Here is a 17,436-nt window from a genome sequence, read left to right on the forward strand (position 1 = left end):
GAAGCGCGAGCGAGCGGCGCACGCGCGCGCCCAGACCGGCCGAGGTCTTCATCGTCCCCACGCGCCCGGGCAGCGTGACGTCAGTCCAAAAATCATGACGTGTACACACGCCGGAGCAGCGCGCGCCAACCACAGCCAGCGCGTCGGCTTCGTCACGGGAGCTCCGACAAGTGATCTGATGGGCATAGAGCAGTAATTTCTGGCCGAGGTACTTTCCGACCCCCTTATCTAAGTACTGAGTGTGTTGGGTAACTATGTTCTGCAAGCATTTAAGATTTCTAAAAAAAAAAAGTTGAAGAATGTGTTGCAGGGTCGCCTTAAAGGACGAAACCTGCATTTTGTCCTCATGGCTGTGTTCAGAGCTATCTGCTTTGGTCATACACTTCGTACTGAGCTCGCTTGCCTTGAGAGGCAGGGAGGGTGCAAAAGCGCTGGCAGTAAGTGCGGCTATACCCGCTTTACTCAAATGAGCACACACAGATATTTTATACGTGGACGCGGCAGAATACCGTCACCGCGATGCTTATGCTCTGGCCATTGTGAATCGGCCGGACGACCCCCCGTTATGCTCCCTTACAGATCGCACCCCTTGCCCTGCCACGGCGGAGGAGGCGGCAATTGCGCTCGCCCTGTCACAAAGGCCGACCCCCACGATCGTAATCTCTGATTCAAAGACGGCCGTTCAAAATTTCGCCCGTGGTCTCATTTCGCCACTGGCACTCAAAATTATCTCTCAAAATCCTCCAACTTCCCCGGTAGAACTGCTATGGACCCCGGCGCACTCGGGACTCGGGGGGAACGAGGCGGCCCATGACGCGGCTCGAGGATTCACAATCCGAGCGGGAGCCAGCCTAGTTCCTTACCACGGGGCCCGATCCGCCAGAGACCACCTAATTGCGTATCATGACATACTCACACATTACCGCCTCGCCCGCCGAAAATACCCCCCGGCGCATCCCCAGCTCAGCAATGAGCAAGCGCGTACCTGGCGACTTCTGCAGGTTCAATCCTTTCCCTGCAAGGCGGTGCTCCATCACATCCACCCTTCCCTCTACCCCTCACCTCATTGCCCCGCATGTGGCCAGCGCGCCACACTTCCCCACTCTATGTGGGCCTGTCCATCCAATCCCTTTCCTTTAATCACCCGTGACGAGCAATGGGAGGGTGCGCTGGGTAGCTGCGACCCGGGCGTTCAGATCGCCTTGGTGGAACGAGCTGCCATCGTCGCCGCCGACCTCCAACCGGCGGCCACCACGCTTCCCTAACCCCAGTCGCTCAATAAAAGTTTCTCTCTCTCTCTCTCTCTCTCTCTCTCTCTCTCTCTCTCTCTCTCCTAAATACACTTACTCTCCGCATCACTGTAGGGTAAAGTTACCCTACTAAACCTAGATTGAAAAAGCACTCCTTATACATAGACACGAAGACGAATGAGGAGACACAAAACGAAGCACACTAGAAACTGAATTTTCTTTTGAAATGATGATGATGAATAAACTTTATTGGAGACCAGGTGCTGATGTTAGGGCACCCGCCCGGTGGGAGGCTTCCTTAGTCCGGGATGCCTTGGGCTATGCTGGCCATCCGTGCCCTCTCCTCCAATCGTCGCTGGTGTGGAAGGTCGGAGCTGGTCAGCAGCTCCACCCACTGCTCATAAGTAGGGTTGGGGTTAGGGGTGAGGGAAGGGGATTGCTGGCACTCCCATACAATGTGGTACAGGGTGCCTGGGTGGGGGCAGGAGTTGCATGTGGCAGGGTATTGGGTGGGATACATGGCATGTAGTAGGGTGTTATGTGGGTAGGAGTTTGTCTGTAGGCGCCGGAAGGTAGTAGCTTCATCGCGAGAGAGGTTCGGGTGGGGGAATGGGTATTTGCGACGCTCGTTCCTGTAGTGGGCGAGTATTTCGGCGTATGTCTGCAGCGGGGTGGGCTTAACTGTTGCTTCCGATGGGGGTTCGTTGCCCTCGTGGGAAACGGCCCGGTGTGAGTGAGCGCCGGCAGCGGCGTGTGCCGCTTCGTTACCCCCGAGGGATTCGTGACCTGGAGTCCAAATTATTTGCAGTTCTGGGAGTAGTTTCGCTTGTTGCAGAATTTTCAAGGCGGGTTGTGATATGCGTCCTTTTAGGTAGTTCCTGCAAGCGGCTTGGCAGTCAGTAACAATGGTTAAAAAGTCTTGGCCTGTTGTGGCGGCAAGGGCAATGGCAACCTCTTCAGCTGTTTCGGTGGAGTTGGTGAAAACCGACACTGCAGCGAGCTCAGTTCCTCTGGCATTAACCACGCTGGCGGCTTGTGCAGATTTGTGGGGGTATGGCGATGCATCTGTATATCGAGTGCAGTGGAGGTGGTGGTATTGATTATAAATGGTGCGGGATCTTGCTGCTCGACGTGCTTTGTTGTAGGTGGGGTGCATATTTCTTGGGATTGGGGGAACGCGAATGTTTTGTCGTATAGCCAGAGGGATGCGAATTTTCTGGTCGTGGTTGGGCGGTATAGAGTATTGAAAAAAAAAAAACGAACATATATACAAGGAACAACATGAATCTGCATCACCACCAAAATGTTTATAGCATCGGTACATTTGGAAAATACATAAGAACGAAAGAAATATCTATATCAGAAAGCAGCAAGTGATCACCAAATAATCACGCAGGCACGTCTACTGAAAACTAGAAAACCCAATCAAACCCCCTTTAAAAACGCAAACACCATATCGCATAAGTGTAGAGATGGCTGGCTGACACAAGTTCCTCCCTTTCTAATGCGAAAAGCTTCCATGGTCTCCCTTGTGGATGACTTTGCGTGCTTATCAATGACGATCGTGTCATCTAGTTTTGGTTTACACTTTTTTGTGCACTGTTAGGAGTCCACAGCTATAGATGAGAGTACGGTGCCCCTTTCAAAGAACTTTAATGTTCGCGAAGGCGAACATTCAGGCAATGACCCGTCTGGCCAACATACGCCTTCCCACATGTGAGCGGAACCCCGTAGATAACATCTTTCCTGCACTCAACAACCTTTGTGCAATGTAAATTCAGTGGCACAGCCATCTTTCCTTGCGCCTTCGTTTTCTATCGCCATTTGCATGGCTGGGCATACTTTTGCCAACTTGTTTTCTGCCGAAATCACCACACGCACTCCATATCGTGACACCCCTTTCTACATTCGATGTGAAATGCTATCTAAGTACAGTATGACCTGTCAGCCCCCGTTCCTTCGTTTTCTGCATCTTGAGTCCCGCTTTCTGCTTTTCTTATTTCCCGCCTATTTTTCTCCCACGCCAAAAGGACACACTCATCTGGATAAGCGGCTGCCCTTAGGCGGTCTATCTCAGCGGCTACGCTTTGCTCAATCAAATGTTTGCGCGATTTTGTTAAGGCCGATTTGATGCAGGAAGTAGCCACGCCATTCTTTACTAACTTGGAGTGAGCCGATTCGTGACTCACCAATGGCTTTGTCGACCTGGGTTTGTACATCCAGCAGGTATGGAAGGGCATAACCTTAATCACAAGATCTAAAAACTGGATTTCGCTTTGCTTTGGTAACTCTAAAGTATACTTCATTCCGAATACGTTTTTTCTGAAGCTTTTTATCGCTTCTGGAAGTATAATGCCGCCCAGACAATCCTTTACCAATACAAGGTAATTGTAGTGAAGGGCCAGCGCAGTGTGGTGGCCAATCCGCCAAACCAGTGGTGTAGCGCTTGCCGAAGAGAACGGGCCAGCAGGAAAGAAGGAGGAGAAGAAGGAAGAAGGAGTTCGGAATCATCATCATTATCATCAGGGGGTTAAAGAACAGGGGGTCAAAGAAGTCCATCACTCTTAATAAAAAAGGTCGTAAAAGGTAGCCGTTTTTACTAACTCTTTACGAACCTTACTACCCCGCGGTTTTGTACGTAGGCTCTGCCACTAGCGACTGCATGGTTAGGAAATTAACTGAGTTTAGGAAGTAGCACGCACTAGATTAATGTCGTGCTTATGACTAGGTCATGCATGGCCAGTTAGTAAATTTAACGCATGTTGCTCAGAAGAGTGTTATCGCTAGGGCTTTACTAGTGGAGGTAGTGGTGCCTACTGCCTCCTTCAGTTAGAAGAAAGTGATTGTTGGGGGAGGGGGGAGGGAGAAGAGGCCGATAACTGTCTGGCGTTACGCCGACACCTCAAACGGCCGAGAATTAGTAGCCCTGACTAGCGCTAAATTTACTACCTCCAGTTACTAAGTGCCTAGTGTATACTGGGACAAGTAACTTGTTGCTATTCCATTAGTGAATGCCCCGACCTTTTTTTATGAGTGATGGTTAGAGACAGAAAACTACTACTTCGTCGGCGGGAAGCAGCGTTCGGTTACGCAAAGAATCTGTTTCTCAATTTTTCACGGTGGGGTAAAACTGCGTAATTCCAGATGGTAGCGTCACTCAAGAAAATGTGCATTGCAAAAGGATAACTTGTTTTGCTGCAGACGTGTCTGTTGCAACGGTGTTAAATCAGCCGCGGCTCTTTAGACTTTGCTGCTAATTCGTCTTCGTTAAGTCACGTCGTCGACCGCCTCCTGTCGTTCGCCCGCATGCCAATGCCGAGGTCACAACGGTCGTCAACGTGCAAGTCTTACTCTTTGTACGCCGGTGGGCGCTCGCGTGGAATAATTAAAGCCGTTCTTTGTAATCAAGTCAACTTGAGTATGCGCGTTCTCAGTCTACGGCGGCAGGGGGTTCGCTGTAGGAGGTTTGCGTGACTGAAAGCCATAGGAGTGCGCTTTGTTTGCCATTCAGCACACAGAAAGGGCAAAGAACCTCTACAACAGTGGGAATCTTTTCCTGACCTTGTTGTAGGGTCATGCGCGTGCTGGATATTTCCTTTTGGGAGTCAAAGAAACGAAAGATACCGTAATTGTAACAGAAGTGCAATGTACACTTACAGGATCAGCCCCGTTTTGATGCTTTTTAACCAAGACGATTATGAAGCAAATTTCGGCAATTCAGCGTGCATAACTGGCAGGGAACCCATGTAACAGTGATAATCTTTTTCTGGCCATTGGGGGCCATGCACGTGGTCTTTTCTTTTGAGAACTAATGAAAGAGATAGCCGTAATGTTTTTTTTTAAAGACCCATGCTATCTCGCTCTCTCTCTCTTTTCCGTGCCGTCTCTTCTTCTTTCAACAAACTTTCACTCTCTCTTCCCCCTCCCTCCCTCCCTCCCTCCCTCCCTCACTCACTCACTCACTCACTCACTCACTCACTCACTCACTCACTCACTCACTCACTCACTCACTCACTCACTCACTCACTCACTCACTCACTCACTCACTCCCCCTCTCTCCCTCTCTCCCCCATGGACAAAGAAAATGCGAACACGAAAATGTGAAGCAGAACGCGCAAAATCGGGGGGAAAATTATAGCTCGTGAGGTCCAATATTGCCGTTCTAGTGGTGTATTTCGAAACCCATATTTACCCGCCGCGGTGGCTCAGTGGCTATGGCGTTGTGCTGCCAAGCACAAAGACGTCGGTTCGATTCCCGGCCGCGGTGGCCGCTTTTCTGATGGAGGCGAAAAGCAAAAACTCCCGTGAGTTCGATATTTCGCCGCACGTTAAAGAGCCCCTTCAAGGGGTCAGAATTAATCCGGAGCCCTCCACTACGGCGTGCCTCATCGCCTGTGTAGCGTCGGCGCGTTAAACCCTACGATCATATATTAGATCAATCAGAATGCCATATTTTCCAACTTTGCTTTTGTAATGAAGCCACGCGTCAATTTGAATTGCGTGGAAATAAATGAGGTTTTTGTGTGTTCCGGTTCATATTTTTGTGATCGCGTTTCAGTTGTCCATGACTCTACATCATCATCACCATCATCACCGGCCTATCTACGCCCACTGCAGGGCAAAGGCCTCTACCATTAATCTGCAATTATCCCGGTCCTGTGCTAAATGCGACCAATCAATCCCCTCAAACTTCTTGATCTCATCTGCCCATCCATCTTCCTGTCGCCCTCTGCCACGCTTGCCTTCTCTAGGGATCCACTCTGATGCCCTTAATGACCATCGGTTATCTTGCCTTCGCATTACATGCCCTGCCCACGTCCATTTCTTCTTCTTAATTTCTACGAATATGTCCTTAACACGAGTTTGTTCCCTGACCCACTTCGCTCTCTCTACAGTGCTTTTTAGCGGTGTGAGCGTATACAGTGTGGCGCAAGTGTGGTCGCCCCGGCGCCCAGCTTTGCGCCGCGACGAAAACTTTTCGGCCGAGGCGACGACGGCGGCGCAAGGTCTGTAGGCTGTAGCGGCGCTAAGTTCAAGGTTCCTGCGAGGGCGCACTTCGGCTGACTCAGGGGAGGACAGGCCGGACAGGCCGGCCCCCGTTCCCTTTTACGGACTGTGCGGAGGCGTCCCTCGGTGAACACACGCGCGAAACGTCGCGCGTGGTACTGAGCCCGTCAGCTGACGAGTGGCGGTCACTGGGGCTGCGGAGCAGCCTTGTCACAGCTGAACCTGTTTTGTAGACCATAGCCTTCTCGGATAGTTACGTATGCATGTCGCTATTGTCGCTGAAGAAGAAAGTGTATGACAGCTGCATCTTACCGGTACTCACCTACGGGGCAGAAACTTGGAGGCTCACTAAGAGGGTTCAACTTAAATTGAGAACGACTCAGCGGGCAATGGAAGGTAAGATGATAGGTGTACCATTAAGGGACAAGAAGAGAACGGAGTGGGTCAGGGAACAAACGCGTGTTAAGTTGAAATTAAGAAGAAATGGGCGTGGGCAGGGCATGTAATGCGAAGGCAAGGTAACCGTTGGTCATTGAGGGTAACAGAGTGGATCCCTAGAGAAGGCAAGCGTTGCAGGGGGCGGCAGAAAGTTAGATGGGCAGATGAGATCAAGAAGTTTGCGGGGATAAATTGGTCACAGTTGGCACAGGACCGAGGCAATTGGAGAATAATGGGAGAGGCCTTTGCCCTGCAGTGGGCGTAGATAGGCTGATGATGATGATGATGATGATGATGTATGCATGTATGTGTGCGTGTGGGTATGTATGTATGTATGTATGTATGTATGTATGTATGTATGTATGTATGTATGTATGTATGTATGTATGTATGTATGTATGTATGTATGTATGTATGTATGTATTTATGTAAATAAATAATCGCATTGTGTGTTGTACTGTACTGCACTGTACGGGAATATGTTTTAACCGTCCTGCTTGGACCATTCACTTGGTTTGCAGTTTTGTGTAAATAAAATAAGCCAGAAAATTTTGTCTGTCTGCCTGTCTGTGTGTCTGTCTGCCTGCCTCTCAGTCTGGTTGTCTGCCTGCATCTCTGTCTGTCTGTCACTCGGTTCATCCGCCCGACAAAAAAAAAGTTGAAAGCCCGCTTGAACACTCAAGTATATATAGGGACGACAGTTTCGAGCTACTAAACTGCTTCCACGGCTTATCCACGTCCATATTATCCAGCGCACAGGAAACCTCAGGCGTATTTGCGGCAAAATGTAAGCACAAAATGAGAGAGAGAGAGAGAGAGAGAGAGAGAGAGAGAGAGAGAGAGAGAGAGAGAGAGAGAGAGAGAGAGAGAGAGAGAGAGAGAGAGAGAGAGAGAGAGAGAGAGAGAGAGAGACGTAGCTTTTATTGCATCAGGAAGACACTAGGTCAACTGGGGGAAGTGGTAGTAGAAAGTTGGGTGTTTGTGGCTTGGGACATCTTGAAATCGCACAGTTCAAACCGAAACTGGTGCGCTCCTTGAGGAGGCGGAAGAGGCCGCGTGTGGTGAGGAGAGCAGGATCACGGCTCTGAACTGCTCGCGCGAGACCGCTTTCAAGAGAGCAGTGCGCAATTAAAGTCAGCGGGGAGGGTTCCAGTGTACGAGGGTCGATGTATGAGGAGGAGGCATTTGGAAGAGGGTTGAAGGTTCTGTAACGCGTAATTTCGGACAGTGCCAAATTAGGTGCCGGAGATTGGCGGCTGTGAGGCGCAGAAGGGACATCGAGGAAGCAGGGATGGGGTGTACCATTTACGGTATGTCTGTGGGGTTAGGCTAGCATTGGCAAAATATTAGTTTATGAAAATTTCGGCTCATCTTGGGAGCGGGGGCACAGCGGATAAAAAACCGGTTGGAGTGAGGGCCTTGACGCGTTTTTTTTTCTTTTCTTTTTTGTGCCGTAGAATCTGCATGGTTGGCGGTAATGACTCAGGAGGTGGAGGAGCCAAGTCGGGTAGCAGCGGAGGGCTGGAGGTTATGCACTCGCGTGCAGCCGAGCGGGCTGCCTGGTTCTCCGGTGAGGAGCCCTCGTGTCCCGGCGACCAGTCGATGCGAAGATGAATACTCTTGCATCAGATTTTACGACACCAAGAAACAAAGGAAGGCGCATCCAGGGGTTTATCCAGAATTTCGATTTTGGGGTGTGGGGTGTCGAGGTCCTCCTAGGGGGTGTGTGTATTTTGAGGGTGTGTATTTTGAGGGGGTGTGTATAAATCCATGGGCAGGGTGCTGGTGGTTGTGGAATCTTTTTTTTGGGGAGGGGGGTTGGGAGGGGGTGTCAAAATGTTTCTGGGGGGTGTTGGGGTGTTGGGGGTGTTGAGGGGGTGTGTATAAATTCCTGGATCCATCACATCGCTCACGAGCAGTGCGCATACGCAAACCTCCGTTAGATTGATTATGATAGGAGTGAGAGGGTTCAGGGGATAAGCGCGAGGGGGGAGGGTGTTCGTTAGAATTAAAACATGAGTACTACATATATACTCACCTACGGGGCGGAAACTTGGGGCTCACTAAGAGGGTTCAACTTAAATCAAGGACGACTCAGCGAGCAATGAAACGGAAGATGCTAGGCGTAACATTAAGGGACAAGAAGTGAGTGGAGTGGGTCAGGGAAAAAACGCGTATTAAGGACATATTAGCATAAATTAAGAAGAAGAAATGGACGTGGGCAGGGCACGTAATGCGAAGGTGAGATAACCGTTGGTCTTTAAGGGCAACAGAGTGGATCCCTAGAGAAGGCAAGCGTGGCAGAGGGCGGCAGAAAGTTAGATGGGCAGATGAGATCAAGATGTTTGCAGGGATGAATTGGTCACAGTTGGCACAGGACCGGGGTAATTGGAGATTAATGGGAGAGGCCTTTGCCCTGCAGTGGGCGTAGACAGGCTGGTGGTGGTGATGACTACATATATATACATTAGATCCTTTAAAGAGATGACACACGTCATCCACGTTAAAAAGGGGACACCAGTAACAATCAATAAATCGATCAATTAATCAATCAATCACAACGTGGTAGGAGTAGTGGCAGAAGACTATCGTCTTTCGGCGACATTCGTAGATAGGCCGCCATTTTTTGTCTTTGACTAAGCCGTTCACTCTACCCAGGAAACCAAATTTGATGGCGCGACTAATTAATATTTGCAGGCTGTTGCTTGTCATGCATTCAAGCTGAGTTCGCCTCTGCTTCTGGTGCTGCGGTATGCTATGACCTGAAGCAACGGCCTGGACCTGCAGCGAGAAATTCGTAACTGGTTTTGGACAATTGATAAAAATAAAGTGGACAAGCTAGGAAACAAAAAAAAATCTTACGGTAATTTAAGGAAGATACTGAAAAAGTAATAGCCACAAAAACTGAATCCGTATTTATTATGAAGTGGATTTCGTGCACATAATTTGTTCGCTGCCTTCGGGATGTAACACTGGTAAATCGGTAAATGTTATCATTGTTAGGTTACGAAAATGCGTGAGTACTAATTTTAGACGAAGAGATTGGCAATTTTGGATTTATTTCGGTACTATTGGTTTTATGTTAGTTACTGATGGAGCGACGTAGCTGCGTGTTCAATGAATTCTAGAGAAGTTCGTTTTATGCGTTCCGGTGTAGCTTTTACCACTGGTCCCTCGCGAAGCCTACCAGGCTTATAGTTTCGTTCACCTTGCGCGGAGATTTCCGTTAAGTAAGGATTCTAACTTCTGACATTTTGAATAAAAAAATATCCTGATCATACAACTTGTTAAGATGTGGCCCGTTAACTAGCACCTAAAAAGCTTAAAAAGCCATGCTCAAACTATGCTACAGCGGCTATTGTAGAAACAGCATAGGAAACAAACTGGACAACTAGCTCAGCAACGGAGGAAGTTGTTCCGAAGCGACAGAACATGAAATGTTCGAGTACGGTGGATCGAATCGAACTACCGGAGCTGTCAAAATTGAGTAACAGAATTCAAACAAATGACATTCGTGCCTACAACATGGCGGTCATCGAGGAAACGTTGGAAAAAGAAGGAAGCTTGAAGGCAACAAAGAGGAAGCTGGCTATTGGCACATACATAATGCACGCGCTCAGAGACGAACAGGGTAACATTAAGCACAATGTGGACGAGATAATAAAAAAAATTTTCTGTGGCTTAGCTCGGCTACGCCAAGATTTACCTAGCGTGAGCTAAGGTTCAGCTGGTTATTCTTAGGTTCCCTGATTGTCTAGGATTAGCTGATTATCATGCTTACTGCTGCTAAAACGATTTCCAATCCAATCCAGTGCAGTCCAGTTTAAGGTCCACTTCAAGGTCCACGCGAAACTGCTCAACCTCGGCCAGTGTTACGCTACAAAAATAGCGGAACAATTCTACTCCAGGCTCTACACCAGCGACGTTCAGGGAAAACTACTGAGCGTATACAAGATTTGCTCGCGACGTTCCGCCAATAACTAACGAAGAAGTAGAAAAGGCGCTTAAGGGCATCAAAAGAGGGAAAGCTGCAGGCGACGAACACATAATCGTGGGCCTTTTGAAGGAGGGTGGCGTAATACTAGAAAAGCTTGCTAAACTATTCTCAGAATGTTTAATGACTTTAAAGGTACCCACAGCCTGGAAAAAAGACCAACATAGTTTTAATTCACAAGAAGGAAGATAACAAAGATCTTAAGGCCTACAGACCCATCAGCCTTCTGGCGGTTGTATACGAGCTGTTTACAAGGCAATAGTTAATCACATAAACGACACCTTAGATTTCCAACAACCCAGGGAACAGGCTGATTTTAGAAAACGATACTCTAACGATACTCTAGGATGGATCAACTGCACAGTAGCAGAGGGGGCCACCACGCCGTACCTGAAGCTGCTGCAGCTGCGGGCGGTGCGCAACCGTGCGGAGAGGAAGGCCCAGCGCTCGGGGGAGCGGGCGGACTGGACAGCATACCGGCGAGTGGATGCGGCTTGCCGCCGTCACGCCAACCGCCTGAGCCGGCAGCGCTGGGCCGAGCTATGCGTCAGCTCGGAGGCCGACCCACGCTGCCGCCGCCTCTGGGGCATCTTCAACGCCGTCCTGAAGCCCCAGAGAAACCGCAACCCCCTGGCTGCCATGGCCATCCGCAAGCAGGCCAGCTTTGCGGAGTTGGCCAACCTCTTCGCTGCACACTTCCTGCCGCCACACCAGGCGGAACCAGGGCCCGCTGCTGCTGTTGCTGAGACGGGGGAGGTACTTCACCCCCTCAACAACGCCCCTATCACGGAGACTGAGCTCCGCAGTGCCCTCCACCCGCCGCGGTGGCTCAGTGGCTAAGGCGTTGCGCTGCTGAGCACGAGGTCGCGGGTTCGATTCCCGGCCGCGGCGGCCGCTTTTCTGATGGAGGCGAAAAGCAAAAACGCCCGTGTGTACGAGATTTCGGCGCACGTTAAAGATCCCCAGGTGGTCAAAATTAATCCGGAGCCCTCCACTACGGCGCGCCTCATCGCCTGCGTTGCGTCGGCGCGTTAAACCCTAAAATCAATCAATCAGTGCCCTCCGCAGCTGCAAGCGTAAGTCGGCGCCAGGGGCGGACGGCCTCACCTACCAGATGATGCGCAATCTGGATGAGGTGGGGTTCGGCCGGCTCCTGGCCGCCTACAACGTCATTTGGGACGCGGGCCGGCTGCCACCAGAGTGGCTGCTAGCCATCTTGCGGCCCATCCCAAAGCCAGGCAAGGGCCTTGTGGCAGTCATGGCGTACCGGCCTGTGGCCCTCACATCCTGTGGCTGCAAGCTGCTCGAACGGGTGGCCCTGCGGAGGATGGAGGCCATCGCAGCGGAGGAAGAGGCCATCCCCGAGCAGCTAACGGGCTTCCGGAGGCACCGGGCAGCCACCGACTCCATCGCCGACGTCGTGGCGGCCCTTGAACACGCCATGGCCTCCAAGCAGGTGGCGGCCTTGGTGCTGCTGGACGTGAAGGGCGCCTTCGACAACCTGCAGCGTCGTGCCATCTCCCTGGCCATGGAGGAGGCTGGCATTGGGGGCAAGCTGCGGGGCTTTGTCGAGGCGTTCCTGACGGGCCGCACGGCGCAGGTGCAGGTGGGAGACGCCCTGTCGGCCCCCCAGCCGGTGGACGTGGGCACCCCACAAGGCTCCGTCATCAGCCCCTTCCTTTTCAACCTGGTGATGGCCGCCCTGCCAGGCTGCCTGCCCAGAGGAGGGGGCCACCGAGTGTACATTTCGGTGTACGCCGACGACATCGCCCTGTGGGTGCTGGGGCCCAAGGGTCAGGGCCGAGCCATTGTGCGGCAGCTGCAGGCGGCCATGGATGCAGTCCGGGCCAAGCTGGCGGGCGTCGGCCTGCAGCTGTCGGCGTCAAAGACAGACGCCATGCTGGTGCATCCAGACGCCGCCGCCCGTGCTCGGACCCGGCGCCTGACCATCGATGGTGAGGAGCTCCAGTGGAAGACCAGGGTGCGGTACCTGGGACTGACCCTGGACCACCGGCTGAACTTCCGGCAGGCAGCCAAGGAGCTCCGAGCCAGGGCGCAGCTGGCCACCACGGCGGTGCACAAGATGGTGGCCCGGGACATGGGTTGCTCACAGCGGACGGCTCTCCGGCTGTACAACGCCTCCGCTGTGGGTCTCCTCATGTATGCGCTGCCGCTGGTGAGCCTGCGGAAACCGACCTGGCGGCAGCTGGAAAGGGATCACCGCAAGGGGGTCCGCGCTTGCCTCGGCCTGCCCCAGAGCTCGTCGTGCGAGAAGACGCTGGCCGAGGCGGGGGCGTGGACCCTCGAGATGACGGCTGACCAGCGGGCGCTTGGCCAAATTGACCGGCTGCGGCGCGCCGAGGGGGGCGGCCCGCTGCTGCAGCGACTGAGGGGCCACCACCGCTCGCTCATGGGGCGCATGCTCGCGCTCTACGAAGAGGTGGTGGCCCCCGTGGATGCGCAACCTGGTGGCCCGGCTCTTGCTCTGACAGCTGAAGTGAGGCTGGACATCCCAGGTCTGCGCAGCAAGCGGCGGACGCCCCCATGCGGACAACTGCAGCTGACACGGGGCGTCATCTGGGGCGACCTCGAAAGCCACACCCTTGTCTACACGGACGGCTCGGTGCGGCAGCAGCAGGGGTCGGCCGCAGCGGCAGCCGTGCTGGGAGGGGCCACCCGGCAGGCGCGGCTGCCCTATGCCTCATCTTCGGCCACTGCCGAGCTGGTGGGTGTCGGACTGGGCCTGGACCTGCTGCTGGAGGTGGAGCCCTTGTCCGAGCGCTGTGCCCTGCTGTGCGACTCCCGGGTGGCCCTGGCGCGTCTACGGGACGGCGACTCGCACTCCCTGTTGGTGCGGGGCATCCGGGAGAAAGCGGCGCAGCTGGCGGACCGGGGCACTCGGCTGTGCCTTCAGTGGGTCCCCGCCCACATCGGCCTGGACGGAAACGAGCGGGCAGACGAGCTGGCCGCCGGGGCTCACGCGCTGCCTCCCTCGGACATGTTGGCCCAGGCGGCAGCGGACGACGCCCGCCTTCTCATCCAGCGACACCTCCGCACCGGGCATCCAGACCCGCGGCTGCGTGTCGGAGGGGGTCTGCCGCCTGTGCGGGCATCACGCCTGCCTCGTCGACTGCGCTCGGCCGTCCTGCGCCTCCGCGTGGGGGCCGCGTGGACGTCAGAGCGGAAGCACCGACTGGGGCTGGTGGCCAGTCCCGCCTGCACGCACTGCCGAGCGCCCGTGCAGTCCCTGCCGCATGTATTGTACGAGTGCCCCAAGTTTGCGGCAGGGCGGGCGGAACTTCTGGCCGTGCTCCGAGGGGTGCGGCCGCTCGAGGAACTGCTTTGGCCCCCAGGAAATGCCAGGGAGCGGGAAGTGCTCGAGGCCCTGGGAGCATACCTGGGGGCCGCGGGGCTCCACAATGCACTAAGCTACAACTCTACGTAACTGCCCGGGTCGCAGTGGAGTGTAGCTGTTAGGGTAGAATTCCTGTGTGTGTGTGTGTGGGTGTGTGAGTGCGTGTGTGTAAGTGTGCAGGTGTCCTACTCCTTCGTGTCCTGTATTTTGATATTTATTTTTTTGTCTAGTGTTTCCTTTTTTTCTGTGTTTTTTTTTCTATTTCACCTAACGTTGTATATAGGTTATTCTTGCCCATGTTTCATATATTTTTGTTAGCCCTCTACCCTATCCCCCTATTCCTATGTACTCTTTCCTCCCTATCCCACCTCCCCCACACCAGCAGGCGTTCCGGTGTCCGCCCCTAGGCGAGACAATTTACGCCTGTTGGTGGACCTTCCTTTCTTGTTTTTTTTGTGCAATAAATACATACATACATACATACATACATACATACATCAAATCCATGCCATCAACCAAGTAATGGAGACGTGCGCAGAGTATAATAAACCACTTTAAATGACATTTATAGACTATGAAAAAGCGTTGGATTCAGTAACGAACGCCGCAGTGATGGACGCCTTTAAAGACAAAAGAATAGAGGAAACTTACCTGTGACTCCAATACGACATATATAAGGAATTAACGGGCAGGATCGTCCATCACAAGCAAAGCGAAAAATCCCCGATACCAAAAGGGGGCGCTACAAGGAGATACCGTATTTACTCGCGTAAGGATCGCACCCTTCAAGTTTGCCGTCGAAATACGATTTTTTTATCTTCACGCACAATGAACGCACCCTCAACTTGCCGCAGCAGTACGTCATATGTGTGCCAAGATTAGCTGATGATGATCGTGCTTATACCTCTGTGTCCTTTCCTTTCAAAGTGCGTTCAGTTCAATATTGATGAGGAAGAAACTCTCACTAAATGCATATAACGTACTCACAAGACGAAGAAAAAGAAAAAAAATGCGCTCTACTTGCTGCGTCGGCCCCAATATATGTTTCGATATCCCGCACTGTGACAGCGGCAGCTACTTATTGGTTGCCCTGTTGTCACCTCGCAGCAAACTCGTTCCGGCGCATTCCGTTATTCATGAAAACACTGCATTTCGCGCCACTTTGCAAAGCGGCTGGCGGCGACGTGCGGAGCTTTCATTATGTTCTTATTTATTATTTTTATTATGTTCATGACACCTTTTATTATTATTTTAATATGTTCATGAAAATTTTGACCCGCAACTTGCTTGCCTTTACTGTGCTCAAAAGTTTTTCGCGAAAAATTTACCCGCGTAATGAACGCACCCCTAAATTTGCATCAAATTTTCAGAAAAAAAAAGTGCGATCATTACGCGAGTAAATACGGTAGTCTTGCTCAGTGAATCTGCAGAACAACCCCAAAAAATTATTTAAGAACTACATTTAGAGAGTTTAGCCGTGGAGTTAAATATAAATATGAATAAATTCAAATCAACGATAAATAAAAATGCTGAACGCGTCTTTTTCAGCACAGGTAACGAAACACTGGAACAAGTAGAAGACTATAACTACCTTGGTCAGATGGCCAGTGCTGATCCCGACTACGAGAAAGAAATCCAGTGAAAAATAGGAATGGGTTGGGGTGCACTCAGCAAGCACTCTCAAATAATGCAAAGTAAGCTGCCTCAACTCCTAAAAAGAAAGGTGTTCAATAAATGCATCCTGCCGGTGATGACATACGGAGAGGAAACGTGGCACCTTACTAGTTGTCGGATCCAACTACGAAAACAAGCACTGTTATTTTCTGCTGCTACTGTCTAGAATGCCTTACCCCCTTCCTTTAAATCGTACCCTTTCCAATACTCCTTTTATAGGTTTGTAAGGAAATACATACTCGATACACTCTCATAACCTAACTCTCATCGCCTGCTTCTTTCCCCGCTCAACCTCAGGTATAGATGGTGCATCGTGCTCACGGCACAAGAAAAAAAATATATACATGATAACTTTTTGAACTACCTACTGCACACATGCGCAGTACTCGAGTTTAATACCAATGAATAACTGTTTATATGAATTTGTTTCTTTGAGTCTATTTTTATCATTGTGTATACCGCCTCCCTAATGATTTTTTTTTTTTTGCGCTATGGAAAGGGAGCTCCCTTCGTCGTAATTTTTTATGGGACCTTCTTCTGTAAAACCAGGCCTGTTTTTGTGAAGACTGTACTGAACTACTTAATAAAACAATGCCAATGTCAATGTGAAACAACTGGAAAGCCAACTTAGATCCGCCCAACGTCCCATGGAGCGACCAATGGTAAGAGTAGCGCTTAGGGACAGGAAACCATAGAGTTTCATTCTAATATACACTAGAGGGAAATCTGGCGCCACTGTCTAGGGGAGCCGCGCTTCAGCGAGCGTGCCGTCATGTACCGGACAGGCACGTTCCACTTGTCCTTGGCATGGCTCAGGCTGAAAAGTTGCCTCTGGCTGCAAAAAAGCGACAATATTACTCTAAAAGATTATTGAAATTTGTTTCGTTATTACAAAATTGAACTTCCAGAAAGATTTGCCAGTTCCAGAAAGATTTGCCAGTCAGTAATTATTTAGAAGCCTTATGCACGATGCAGAAGGAAAAAAATGTTACCTTTCTTGGTTTCGAGACAAAAAAGAAGCCGTACGGCTAGCTAAGCCAAGTAGGCGAGGAACGTCGCTAGCTGCAATGGCGCCACCCACGGCGGCTTGCGATTGCAGCGCCAGATTTCCCTCTAGTACATATTAGTATGAAACTCTAGGAACAGGAAACGAGCAACCTGGATTTGGAAGCGAGGATATCATAGTTCAAATTGAGAAAAAGAAATCGGCTTGGACTGGCCATGTAGCACGACCAACTGACAACAGGTGGACTACGAGGGCGACAGAATGGACGCCGAGATACGGGACTGGAAGAAGGAAACGGCCGTTAACTCGATGGAAAATTCGTAGGCAAAGAATGGACTCGGGCAGCGCAGAACCGAAGCGGGTGCAGGGCAATAGGAGAGGCCTTCGTCCCGCAGGGGACCTAAATAGGCTGTTGATGGTGACGATGATGGCGACGATTATTATTATTATTATTATTATTATTATTATTATTATTATTATTATTATTATTATTATTATTATTATTATTGCTCCTTTAAGTTCGTTTAAGTCATTCCAAATTTACGTGCCGTATTTATTATATGCAAACCATGTTTTTGCTTGTTTGTTTTCAATTTTCCTTGTTTGGTTTGCTTGGATATCTTTAGTTTTTATACCGTCCTCGATAAACACGCACCGGAGTTGCCCCAAAACCGGCGCGGTGCACAGTGCCCCACGACGGTGCGCACCGGCG

Source organism: Haemaphysalis longicornis, unplaced genomic scaffold (genome assembly GCF_048455015.1).
Source record: "Haemaphysalis longicornis isolate Haplotype H1 unplaced genomic scaffold, Haemaphysalis longicornis Haplotype H1 scaffold_6, whole genome shotgun sequence".
In the NCBI taxonomy this organism is placed as follows: domain Eukaryota; kingdom Metazoa; phylum Arthropoda; class Arachnida; order Ixodida; family Ixodidae; genus Haemaphysalis; species Haemaphysalis longicornis.